Raw genomic sequence first — 14,345 nt, forward strand, 5'->3', positions numbered from 1 at the left:
GTCCCAAATAATCATAGAATATGGCAGCAGAGGACTACTATCCCCTCATAGGGCTACTCATCCCCTATTGTCTCTGCTGTCTCAGTAAAGAGTTATCTGACAACAACGCTGTTTTTTCCTTCAACAATAGGAATAAATATTCTTTGTGGTGCTAATCATCAGTTTTAATTGACTCTGAACTTTGTTTAATTTTGGAGACAAAGGATATTCTATTGCCTGTACATGGCACACAAAATCCCACTGACCAGAACCCTTCTTTACTATTTGGCCTATTAATTTACCCAATTTACCATGCTTTTTCTGTAAAGGTTTCAAATCAATTAATTTTCATTTACTGATTGTCTTTCAAAACTATTGTTGATTTTATTTGCAAAAAACTATTGTTGATTTTATTTGCAATCCTACATTAAACATCCCATATCCTAACACATCTCCTAGTCAGCAAGGTTTGAAAGTGGAAAAAATTCTGTAAAATAAATCTTCTCAATTTCACGATGTGACTGTGATTATGCCCTCTGTCTGTATTTTATTTTTGAATTTAATGGCTTTTTAATCACTTCTCAGAGGCAAGAGTATCCAAATCTAAAATAGGCTGCTGTTACCATGACAATGTGTTTATCCCATCTACAATTAAACTAAATATAAAACCACAGCCAAATCGGGGTATCACACAAGCTGAATTCTCATTGGTCTATTCAAAGTAGCTGCTGGACTCATTTGACCAAGCACATTTTCTCTCAGATCCCTTCTTACAACATATGCAGTAATCAATTCCTCTAGATGGGGTGTTAATTATCTGACCCTGATCTTGATTTTTTTTTGACAAGAGACCCTGGAGGTTCCAACTGTGGGGTGATAAATAATATGGAGCAATATGAGATCACAGGGGCACAAAACACAATTCTACATTCCTGATGAAGGGTCTCGGCCCGAAACGTTGGCTACTCTTTTCTCACGGATGCTGCCTGACCTGCTGAGTTCTTCCAGCGTTGTGTACGTATTCTGAGATCAGAAGGGCCTGTTTCTAGATTATTTAAACATCCTCCCCTCACATTTACACCAGTTCAGGCATAGACAGGGGCGATAGTACAATAGTCTGCCACAGTATTTAATGTTCTTCTTCAAGGATTGTCTTGCTGTTGGGTACCAGCGCAGCGTTAGCGTGAAGCTATTACAGCTCAGGGCTTCAGAGTACTGAGTTCAATTCCCACATTCTCTTTAAGGAGTCTCTGTATGTCCTCCCTGTGGAATGCGTGGGTTTTCTCCAGGTGTTCCGGTTTCCTCCCACTGTCCAAAGACGTAACAGATAGGTTAATTGGTCATTGTAAATTGACCCATGATTAGGCTAGGGCTAATCGGGGTTGTTGGAGGTAGCAGGAGTGCCCTGGCTCTGTGCTGCATCACTAAATAAAAATAAAATGAAAGTCATGTTCTGCTGCTTCTTTGGCTGGTCAAGTGGAGACAGTAGGGGAGGTGGTGTATGTAACTGGATATAGAAGGTTGTCTGGTATAGAAGGGCTACTGCACAGGACCGAAATAAATTGCAGAAGGTTGTAAATCTAGTCAGCTCCATCTTGAGCATTAACCTACAAAGTACCCAGGACATTTTCAGGGAGTGGTGTCTCACAAAGGCAGCATCCATTATTAAGGACCTCCAGCACCCAGGGCATGCCCTTTTCTCACTGTTACCATCAGGTAGGAGGTACAGAAGCCTGAAGGCACACACTCAGCGATTCAGGAACAGCTTCTTCCCCTCTGCCATCCAATTCCTAACAGGACATTGAATCTTTGGACACCACCTCACTTTTTTTTAATATACAGTATTTCTGTTTTTGCACATTTTTTAAATCTGTTCAATATACGTAATTTATTTTTTTATTATTATGTTTTATTTATTATTTTTTTCCTTCTCTGCTAGATTATGTATTGCATTGAACGGCTGCTGCTGTTAACAAATTTCACATCATATGCTGATGATAATAAACCTGATACTGATTCTGATAACTTTGGTGTCACCAGCCTCTGCCATAGTCATCTATCTATCCTTCCCGTTCTCTGCTTCACCTAGGCAATAGAATTCCTTTCAATATTGAAAAGTGGTGACATCATTTCAATTGAAAGAAATTTAGCTTACCAAATCTCTCTAATTGTCTGTGGTCCACAGGAGCTTCCTCAAATCTGTTTTCATCTCATTCAACAACCTATCGCCCTGCTTCATGTGTTCTCTGTTTCTCATTGAAAGCTACCTTGCTTACTGTTTTAGCAGGCACAGTCCAACAAATTTCAGTGTCTCAAAAAAACGCTTTGTCTTCCTGAAGGAAGGAACATGCCTGAGGTTTCTGGCATTTCCGTTCATACTTTCTCAGTGTTGCAAGCAGTTCATTCCTGTCTGCATAAGACATGGGAGCAGAATTAGGCCATTTGACCCATAGACTCTGCTCCATCATTTTGTTATGTCTCATTTATTTTCCCTCTCTACCTCATTCTCCTGCCTTCCTCCATAACCTTTCTCTCCTTACTAATGAAGAACCTATCAATCTCTGCTTAAAATATTCCCAGTGACTTGAAATCTGTTGCAATGAATTCCACAGATCCATAACCCTCTGGCTAAAGAAATTCTTCCTCAGTCTATTTTAAAGAGAAATTCTGTTTTAAAGGGACATCCTTTTCTTCTGAAGCTGTGTCCTCTGTTCATAGAATTACCACTATTGGAAAAGTTCCCTCCAACTCCACTCTATTCAGGCCTTTCAATATTCAGTAGGTTTCAATGAGATCTCCCCCTTGTTCTTCTAAATTCCAGCAAGTACAAGCTAAGCGGCATCAAACACACTTCATACATTAACCCTTTCATTCTTGGGATAATTCTTATGAACCTCCTCTGGACTCTCCCCAAAGCCAGCACATCTTTTCTTAAAAATAGGGGTGTAAAATTACTCACAATACTCAAAATGTGGTTTGACCACTGCCTTTTAAAGCCTCAACATTACATCTTGTCCTCTTGAAATGAATGCTGGTTCTCAAATGAACACTACAATGTCAGGCAATGTTGAACACATCAAGACTCTTTCCCAGTTATTAAGAAGTCCACCAATGCAGGCAAATCCTGGTGGAAATAAAAACAAAAATGATGAAAACACTTAGCATGCGAGGTGCCATCTATTAAGAAAAACAAACAAAGTTAATGTCTCAGGTCAAAAGCTTTTCATCACAATCATGAAAGAAAGAAAACAAGTTAGTTTTAAGTTGCAAAGAAATTGGGAAGAGATGTTGAATGGAATACTCCTAATTGGGTTTCCAAGCTGTTTATTGTTTACCTGTGCTTTCTGTGCAGCTGTTACACTTTCGTTCATTACGTGCCGCATCGTATCACGTGGGCAATCATGGTCTTTCCATGACCAAGATTGTTCTCGGCCAATACTTTCTTCAGAAGTGGTTTGCCATTGCCTTCTTCTGGGCAGTGTCCTTACAAAACCTCGGACGGGGGGCAATGAGCTTGTCCAAACCCAGACTTTTCAATCAGTACAAATCAATACTCAGACATTATCAATACTATTCAGAGATTGTCTGCCTGACATCTGTGGTCACATAACCAGGACATGTGATACGACTTCATACGACTATCCACTACCTGTTCTGATGGCTTCACATGACCCTGATCTGGGAGTTCAGCAGGTACTATCTGGGAGCTAAGCCAGTAATACACATTACCCAAGGAGGACCTCCAGGTTGTCAGAGGGAAGAAGCGCCTTACACCTCCTTTGGTAGAGACGTACCTCTACCCCACCGCACTTTATTTGTGTTACTATTGTTTTAGCTTTTTATACCTTGATGCTCCATATAATGATTTGATTTGTATGGATGGTATCTTTTGACTGTACCTGGTACAAGTGACAATCATAAACCAATAGAGATACTGGTGAAGTTATGTGGTGAATGAAGGTAGCTAGACAGAGATAGAGTGAAACAACATGAACAAAGCAATGTGAAAACTCTAAAATACAGGTAGCTAAAAAACAAAAAAGCTGAGATAGGCAAAGCAGGAGAAGGTTTCTATGAAGTCAAACTGTGTTAATGAAGAGAAATAAATCTGAGCCAATATTATTGGTGAATGGTCTATACCAGAATTGGCAACTCTGATACCGGCAGCAGTAGTGAGTTACCCAAACACAAAGAATGTGTTTGTGTCCAAACTGCACCAGGCTGCTCCTCAGACTCATGCTGGGGCTTGTATCACAATGCAGGAAGTCACAGACGTGTAATTCAAAATGGGAGTGTGATGAAGAATTAGTGTGCCGGCAAGAGGAAGATTGGAATTGCCTTTTCCACTAAGCACAAGTGCTCTGCAGTGCCTGTAGTTTGATGATTTTAAAGTGACTGTAGATGCTGAAAAGTAACCATTAAGTTAAGTACACTTGGCAGCTCAAAACTCAACTCCAATGGGGGAATGGAAGCCCAAGTGACTGGCACTCGGGTATTAGCAATGTATGTTTCAGAGGCCAGAGCAAATAAAGCAATAAAGGAGATAGTCTGAGTACTTATTGTTACATAGGTAGTGGTAAAGCAAACACTTGAGTCGAGTACGATGCTCTCCAAAGGTGTTAGCTAATGTTGTGTCCTCAGGTGGCTGTAGAGGCTGATCCAGGATCCACAATTTCTGATTCAAAGTTCAAAGTAAATTCATTATCAAAGTACATATATGTCACCATATTCAACACTTAGAATAATTTTCTTGCTGGCATAGTCAGTAACTCCAAAAACCATAATAGAATCAATGAAAGTCTATATCCGACAGAATTGACAAACAGTCAATGTGCAAGACAACAAACTGTGCAAAGACAAAAGAAAAAAAGTAATAGTAATAACAATAAATAAATAGGCAATAAATAATGAGAACATGAGATGAAGAGTCCTTGAAAGTGAGTCTATAGGTTGTGGGAACATTTCAGTGATGGGACAAGTGAAGTTATCCCCATTGGTTCAAGAGCCTAACAGTTGAGGGGTAATAACAGTTCCCGAACCTGTTGGTGTGAGTCCAACAAGAAGCGAGCATGAACTAGATGGTGGGGGTCCTTGGTAATGGATGCTGCTTTCCTGTGACAGTGCCCTATGCAGTGTGGGCAAGAGGAAGTGGTGTCTGTGGTTAGTGTCTGGGTCTTCTCGTTGTTCAGTCTCTCCTTCCACAGCTGCTGCTCGTTCTCTGTGGCACAGTGGAGGCTGTTCTCATGTAGCTCAGCTCCCTTTTGAACAGATTTCCTTCAGATGTATCTATTGAGTGCAATGTCTTCACAGTTTTATGACATCATGTTGAATTTCTTCAAGCTGATTTTCATATTATTTTTGAAGCTTTTCATTTACCCACCAGGGACTCACTGACCTTCCTTTAACTGGGGGTGAAGGATTGTTTGGAGAGATGTGAGTTACACAGGCATTCAGATAACATTACCTTCAATGCCATACAGCCCTCGTTGCTGGGGAAAAGCTCTGCTCAATGCATATTGCCACTTCCATTGTATCCTGGATAATGGACTACCTAACTGGCAGACTACAGTTTGTGCAGCTCAGAGCTGTGTGTCAGATATGGCTACCAGCAGCACTGGGGCCCACAGGGGACTGCATTGGCTCCCTTCCTATATACCTCAGACTTTAGATACAACAGTGAGTCATGTCATCTTCAGGAGTTCTCTGATGACTCAGCAATAGTTGGGTGTATAAAAAGGAAGATGGGAGAATGAATACAGGGTCCTGGTGGAAGACTTTGCCAAATGGTGCAAGCTGAATCATCTACAGCTCAACATCAATAAGATAAAGAAGATGGTGATGGGCTTTAGGAAGACTAAGCCTGCACTCCTCTCTGTTACTTTTGATGGTGAGGACGTGGATGTGGTGAGGACCTACAAGTACCTGGGAGTGACAGACAAGTGGAGCACCAACACAGAGGCTGTGTACAAGAAGGGCCAGAGTCACCTCTCCTTCCTGAGGCAACTGAGGTCCTTTGGAGTATGCAGGCCTCTCCTTCACAGGTTCTACCTATCTGTTGTTGCCAATACAATCTTCTATGCAATGGTGTGCTGGGGCAATGGTACCAGTATGGGTGATGCCAACAGGCTCAATAAGCTGATTAGAAAGACTGGCTCTGTTATAGGAGTCAAACTGGACACACTGCAGGTTGTGGTAGAACAAAGGACCCTACAGAAAATCCTGGCAATTCTGGATGATGTTCCTCACCCTCTGCATGCCAACTTTGCTAGTCAGAGGAGCACATTTAGTAATTGACTAACACTACTGCGCTGCTCCAAAGAGCGCTATATGAGGTCATTCTTACCCTCAACCATTAGGCTCTATAATGAGTCAACCTGTAGAAGGAGAAGTGATGATCCCCTGCTGTTAGACTGTTAGAGGTAACTTAATATTTTTATTCTTTCTTACTTCTCTTCTAACATTTGTAATGCTACTGTGACACTGTAATTTCCTTTAGGATCGATAAAGTATCTATCTATCTATCTATCTGCAGTGGCTACTGGTACCTGGCGCCTACGCCATCCATCAGGGTTGGTATTGTCTTATCAATAAAATGATGCAACTCGATAAGAATCTGAGGTCCTCAGGAGTCCATGAAGTGAAGTGAGAAAGGCAAGAAGGCAAGGAAAATGCAAGGATGTGAATCTCCATTTCTCTAGGAAATGATATTCATCACACATCCTTACAAACCTTCTTGCTGCTGCTGTGTTCCTGGTTGTTATGATGTTGTTTCAAGTTTAGTTCAGGGCTGGATTCAACTGGGATTGCATTTCTACATGGTACTAAACTGAAAAGGCACAATCAAAACAATGAGAGTGAAGCAGAAGCAGAAAATGCTGAAGAACTCAACCAGTCAAGCAGCATCTGTGGAAAAGGAAATCAGTAAATGTTATAGGTCACAGGCCCTGCTTCGAAACCAAAGGAGTAGAGGGTACCTGTTTTACAAAACAGAGCTGGGGGGACAAGTGAGGTGTAAAACAAAAGACTCAGTGACCACTTTGTTGTACATCTGTACACTTGTACACCTGTACGCCTGCTCGCTAATACAAATATCGAATCAGCCAATCATTTCAATGCATAAAAGCAGGCAGACATGGTCAAGAGGTTCAGTTGTTGTTCAGACCAAATATCAGAATGGGGAAGAAATGTGATCTAAGTGATTTTGACTGTTGTGAGTATGTTGGTGCCAGATGGGATAGTACTTAAGAAACTGCTGATCTCCTGGGGTTTTCACACAACAGTCTCTAGAGTTTACAGGGAATGGTGAGAAAAACAAAAAAAAATCCACTGAGCGGCTGCTCTGTGGGTGAAAACCCTTTGTTAATGAGAGAGGTCAGAACAAAATTGCCAGACTGTTTCAAGCTGTTAAGAAGGCAATGGTAACTCAAATAGCCACATATTACAAAGCGATACGTAGAAGAGAATCTCTGAACAGTCAACATGTCAAACCTTGAAGTGGATGGGCTGCAACAGCAGAAGACCATGAACATCCCTCCTATACCTAACAAAATGGCCACTGAGTGCATATGGAGACTGGTTAAGGCACATCCATTTATAAGGAGGATGGATACTGACTATGCAGTGAGAAAGGGATGTAAACTTGATAATGGGAAACAATGAGAGAGCAGTTTAACCGAAGCTGGAGAATTCAATGTTCATTCCAGAAAGCTGAAGAGCATTCTGATGGAAGATTAGATATTGTACTTCTAGTTTATATTGCAGCTCATTTCACTTCAGCACACCAATGGAAAAGCGATAACGGTAATAGCAGAATAAAGTGTTACAGAGAAAGCATAATGCAGTTAGACAGTGTGTAAGAGGCGTGACAAGATTCCTTGTGATATCTAGAGTCCATCTTGCTATACACGAGGTCCCACAACAGTGTTATTGAAAAATACGATGCAGTTGGACAGTCACTAAGCATCCATGGACTTCACTTAACACATTCAAAATGCTGCAGGAACTCGGAAGGCCAGAAAGCATCTATGGAGAAGAGTAAACAGTTGACATTTTGAGCCAAGACTCTTCATCAGGACTCTACAGGCTTAACTTTATTAACACGTACAAACAAGCTGGATGAGCAGGTCGGGCAGCATCCGTTGAAATGAGCAGTCAACGTTTTGGGCTGAGAACCTTCATCAGGACTGAAGAAGAAGGGGGCAGGGGCCCTATAAAGAAGGTGCGGGGAGGGTGGAAGGTGCCAGGTGAAAAACCAATCAGAGGAAAGATCAAGGGGTGGGGGAGGTGAAGCAGGGAGGGGATAGGCAGGAGAGGTGAAGAAGGAATGTAAGGGGAAAGCACTATGGGCAGTAGAAGAAGGCAGAGTCATGAGAGGTGATAGGCAGCAAGAAGAGGAGACAGAGTGAAAGTAGGATGGGGGAAGGGAGAGGAAGGGAATTACTAGAAGTTGGAAAATTCGATGTTCATACCAAGGGGCTGGAGACTACCCAGACGGTATAATGAGGTGTTGCTCCTCCAACTTGAGATTGGCCTCATCATGGCAGTAGAGGAGGCCATGTATGGACATATAGATAGATAGATAGATAGATAGATAGATAGATAGATAGATAGATAGATAGATAGATAGATAGATAGATAGATAGATAGATAGATAGATAGATAGATACTTTATTCATCCCCATGGGGAAATTCAACTTTTTTTTCCAATGTCCCATACACTTGTTGTAGCAAAACTAATTACATACAATACTTAACTCAGTAAAAAATATGATATGCATCTAAATCACTATCTCAAAAAGCATTAATAATAGCTTTTAAAAAGTTCTTAAGTCCTGGCGGTTGAATTGTAAAGCCTAATGGCATTGGGGAGTATTGACCTCTTCATCCTGTCTGAGGAGCATTGCATCGATAGTAACCTGTCGCTGAAACTGCTTCTCTGTCTCTGGATGGTGCTATGTAGAGGATGAATGGGAATGTGAAACAGAGTTGAAGTGGGTGGCAACCGGGAGATCCTGTCTGTTGCGGCGGAGGTGCTTGACGAAGTGGTCCCCCAATCTGCGTTGGGTCTCGCCGATGTAGAGGAGGCCGCACCGGGAGCACCAGATGCACTAGATGACCCTAACAGACTTACAAGTGAAGTGTTGCCTCATCTGGAAGGAGTGTTTGGGGCCCTGAATGGTGGTAAGAGAGGAGGTCTAGGGACAAGTGTAGCACTTACGCTTGCAGGGATAAGTGCCAGGTGGGAAATCTGTGGGGAAGGACATGTGGACCAGGCAGTCGTGGAGGGAACAATTCCTGCGAAAAGCAGAGAGGGGTAGAGAGGGAAAGATGTCCTTAGTGGTGGGGTCCTGTTGAAGGTGGCAGAAGTTGCGGAGGATAATATGCTGGATCTGGAGGCTGGTGGGGTGTTAGGTGAGGACAAGGGGAACACGATCCCTGGTGTGGTGACGGGAGGATGGGGTGAGGGCCAAAGTGCGGGAAATAGAGGAGATGCGGGTGAAGGCAGCACTAATAATAGCAGAAGGGAAACCACAATTCTTAAAGAAAAAGGACATTTAAGATGTCCTGGAATGGAAAGCCTCATCCTGGGAGCAGATGCGGCAGAGATGGAGGAACTGGGAATAGAGAATAGCATTTTTACATTTGACAGGGTGGGAAGAGGTATAATCAAGATAGTTATGGGAGTCAGTGGATTTATAGAAGATGTCAGTGGACAGTCTGTCTCCAGAGATGGAGACTGAGAGATCGAGAAAGGGGAGAGAAGTGTCCGAGATGGACCAAGTGAATTTGAGGGCTGGGTGAAAGTTAGAGGCAAAGTCAATGAAATTGACGAGCTCAGCATGGGTGCAGGAAGCAGCACCAATGTAGTCGTCAATGTAGTGAAGGAAAAGTTGGGGAGCAGTACCAGTGTAGATTTGGAGCATAGACTGTTCCACATAACCCACGAAGAGGCAGGCATAGCTAGGGCCCATGCAAGTGCCCATAACTACACCCTTGATCTGGAGAAAGTGGGAAGAGTCGAAAGAGAAGTTATTAAGTGTGAGTACCACTTCTGCCAACCGGAGAAGTGTGGTGGTGTTGGGGAACTGGTGAGGTCTATTGTCAAGAAAGTAGCTGAGGGCTTTGAGGCCTTCTTGGTGGGGAATTGAAGTGTATAAGGATTGGACATCCATAGTGAAAATGAAGCAGTCGGGACCTGGGACCTGGAGGTTATTGAAGAGGTGGAGGACATGGGATGTATCCTGGATGTAGGTGGGAAGAGACTGAACTATGGGTGACAAAATGGAGTCCAGGTAGGCAAATACAAGTTTGGTGGGGCAGGAGCAGGCCGAAACTATAGGCCTACCAGGACAGTCAGGCTTGTGGATCTTGGGGAGGAGGTAAAATCGAGCAGTACGGGGTGTGGGAATTATGAGTTTTTTGGCTGAGGATGGAAGGGCTCCAGAGTTGGTAAGGGCAGTGATGGTACGGGAGACAATGGTTTGATGTTTTTTGGTGGGGTCCTGTTCCAGGGGTAAATAAGAGGAGGTATCAGAGAGCTGCCGTTTGGCCTCAGTGAAGTAGAGGTCCATCCACCAGACTACTACGGCACCACCTTTGTCTGCGGGTTTGATGGTGAGGTTAGGATGAGTGTGGAGAGAGTGGAGGTCAGTGCGTTCAGCGGGAGTGAGGTTGGAACAGGAGAGAGGAGTGGTGAAGCTGAGACGGTTGATGTCTCGGCGACAGTTGGAAATGGAAAGATCGAGTGCAGATTGAAGGCCCGGTGCAGGTGTCCAGGAGGAAGAGGAGGATTGAAGACGGGAGAAGGGGTCATCAATAGGGGGAGGGGAATCCTTGTTAAAGTAGTAGGCTCAGAGACGTAAGCGACGGAAGAAGAGTTCAGCGTCATGCCAGGCACGGAACTCACTGAGGTGTGGACGGAGGGGGACAAAAGTGAGGCCCTTGCTGAGCACAGAACGCTCTGCCTCAGAGAGGGGAAGGTCAGAGGGGATGGTGAAGACATGGCAAGGTTTGGGGCTGGGGTCAGAGGAGGATAAAGAGTGGGAGGTCTCAGGAGGGAGGAGGGTTTGGGATGTTCAGGGAGAGCGGGCTGAGGGGAGGATGAGGGATCAGAGGAATGGAGGGGAGATGAGGGGTGGAGGGAAGGTTGGGAGTCGCGGGGAGGATAGGGGGTAATAGAGGAATAAAATGAGCGGTAGAACCCAGCGGCAGTAAGAGTGGTCCCAGTCTGGATAGGTTCAGGATCTTGATCTGAGCTGGATCTAGAGCTATGGGTGTCGGAGTCTGTGGCCTGCAGGGCACCAGAACTGAGGTCCAAATCAGAAGCGGGTGATTCCATGGGGCGCCGGGGGCTGATGCCCATGTCTGGGAGGCCGTGGTTCCAGTCAGAGTTAGAGTCCGCATCGGTTGGGTCTTCGGCCTGCCGAAGGCCTGAGAAGTCAAAGTCCGAGAGGTCGGGGTCCGGACTGGGGGCGGTCGTCGTGAGTTGCAGGCGGGTGAGCTTGTGATCCTTCTTGGATGCGAGGAAGGAGAGGAAACGGTGGTTGGAGGCGTGAATCCGGCGGAGAATGAAGTGTAGGAGAGGTCCATGGCAGACGGGGAGAGCGAGGCCTGCAGTGGTGGCAGAGAGGGAGACAGGGTCTGTAGGTATCTCCGCATGGTGGTAAGCATGACTCGGAGAGTCCAGTGGGAGCAGCGGAGGGAGCAACGGTCAATAAAACGGCGGTACCAGGGATCCTCGCTGGACCCGAACTGGGAGGCCTGGAACCGGAGCTGGAATCCCTATGGTATGAGATGGCGGTGGAGACACGTTCCCAAAAATGAGACGTGGCTGTGGTACTGTGTCTGGGTCAGGACATGATTGAAGAGAGGCTTCACTTTATTGCTTTGCATTCTTTATCAAGTGTTTATACATATGAACCAGATTCTTTAAAGATTAGTCCCCCAATAATTAAGGCAGTTAATCTAGGTAAATGATCCACACAGTGCTCCCCCTCCCTTTCCACCCCCCACCTTGGCAGCAATTCAGAGATTTGAGTATCTTCAATGAATAAAGCTCAGAAATTGAAGTTTCTTATATCAAAGGTGTTTTGCGCATTTCCTGGAAGTTTGACTTTGACATGATGTTGAAATACACACAAAATGCTGGAGGAACTCAGAAGGCCAGGCAGCATCTATGGAAAAAATTACAGTCAATGTTTTCGGCTGTAACCTTTTGGCAGGACTGGAGAAGCAAAGCTGAAAAGCAGATTTAAAATGGCAGGGAGAAATACCAAGTACTAGGTGAAACCTGGAGGGGCAGGGATGAAGTAAAGAGCCGGGAAGTTGATTGGTGAAAGAGACAGAAGGTCATGGAAAAAAAGGGGGAGGAGCACTAAAGGAAGGCGATGGGCAGCCAAGGAGATAAGTTTTTTTTTAGCGTGTCGCACCACAGACAGTCAGCCATTCTTGTCTGGTACGTGGTGCCAGGATTAGTCTTCTTACAGATGAACTGGGTCATGATATGAATGTTCCCGACTCGATCCTGTTACGGTCCAGCAACAATGAATATATAATTGAGACAGGTTTTTTATAACAAATAAAACATTTATTAAACACTGCTAAAAAAAAACCCCAAAAGTAAATAAACAACTAACTTAACCAGAAGTCAGCTGGGATACGGCAGCTTGAACAGTCCTTAAAGCGAGAAATGCGAACTCAGTTCTTTAAAATAGTATTGCAAAGAGTCCAAAATGATTTACAGTCAGTTAAAGGAGAGACTTTCCTGGAACTAAATCCTCTTTCATGACGTTACTGCTGATCCCAATCGAAGTATGCTTTGCCAAGGGATTTACGATTGAAGAAAGTAAAATGGCTTAAAGACACTGACCTTTCCTTGGCGAAACTCTGCATCCAACTCTCTGCTCTTGGCAAAACAGGAGTTAACACGGACACAGGTTACTAATTCCTCATGCGAAGATTAAATAAAGGTCGAACCTGTTTCATGGCCAAAATCAACTTTCCTCGATCCTTCAGCTTCCCAAACTTCGACGAATCTTCACTCTCCGACTAGATTTTAACTGTCAGTATTGTAGCAACACTGCCGGCAATAAACTTTGACTTAAGGCAGAAAGTAAAACTCCACTTTTAAACGAAACTGCATCATAACATCGGAATACACAGCAACATGGATTCACTGGCAAATTCAGCCACGAACTGCCCCACCTCACAGGGTGAGGTTCTCCTTTTATACCCGGTTGAAAAAAACTATCACATGACCTCTCACTGGCAGGAAAATGATGCCACTCTACCATCACAAGACCATTGTGATGAAGCTCATGTCCAGCATAGCTTCAATTACATAATGGTCACATGACAGGTACGAGATACCCACGGGTACGTAACAACCCTTTGTATTTTTTTTATGAGGCCGAGTGGCTAGCTCGACGCTCAACCCAGTGTGACGAAAGCCCGTCACTGATTACGGACGGCACATGGTACATTCAGTAAAACACTCAAAGGGTCATCCACACACATTATTCCCCTCTGTCATTGTGGTGAGTGCACGCATCACAATAAATCAACAGTCACTATTTTACACTTATCCCCAGCAGTAATAGGTTTGAAAAAAAAGAAACACACTATGTCACAGTTTAATTATCTCAGGTCAATTTATTCATATTCATCTTTCCAATAAATGTTTTGCCGAAGTAACATGATAATCTGACATTTCTCTCCTCAACAGTCACTGGGTCTGAAAGAGAGCTGCTGCATAGAGTGTCTAATATAGAGGCAGCAACAACCTGCATAGGTGTGCTGATGGTGGAGGATACCAACTTTAACTGGGTCCAGGGTTATGTTACATAATTACACATATTGTGATAAAGTTTTGGGGTTTATTTAAGTTATTTAACTGGAAAATGGTGACTCCTATAATGAGGTATATGCGTTTATTGTGAGAACTGGCAGTAGAGTTTCAGATTCTGTGAAATGGAAGATAATTCAGTTAATTAGCTTTTGGTTGGTCTAGGGGGAGGGGCTTAGCAGTTATAAGCCTTGGCTTACCAAGGCTTTGGGTTTTTTTCTTTCTGTTTAGTCTGAGGGTGGCTGTTAACCAGACAGGTGATAATTGCAAGTTGTATACATATTGTTTTTTTTATTCTTTTTCTTTGATGTGGATGTCCAGGTTTTTTGTTTTTCCACTATTTTTGTAAATAAAAGCACCTCAATCTATTTTTGTGACTCAAGCCATCTGGTTATTCTTCTTAGATGGTTGACCCACAGTTATTTGTGACACCCAACATGGATGGAAAGCGTGCTCGGGGGTGGCCTGACTTGGATTCGAACTCGGGAGCCTTCGCTCTGGAGTCTGGCACTGATGCCATTGC

Source organism: Hemitrygon akajei, chromosome 10, assembly GCF_048418815.1.
Source record: "Hemitrygon akajei chromosome 10, sHemAka1.3, whole genome shotgun sequence".
Lineage (NCBI taxonomy): Eukaryota > Metazoa > Chordata > Chondrichthyes > Myliobatiformes > Dasyatidae > Hemitrygon > Hemitrygon akajei.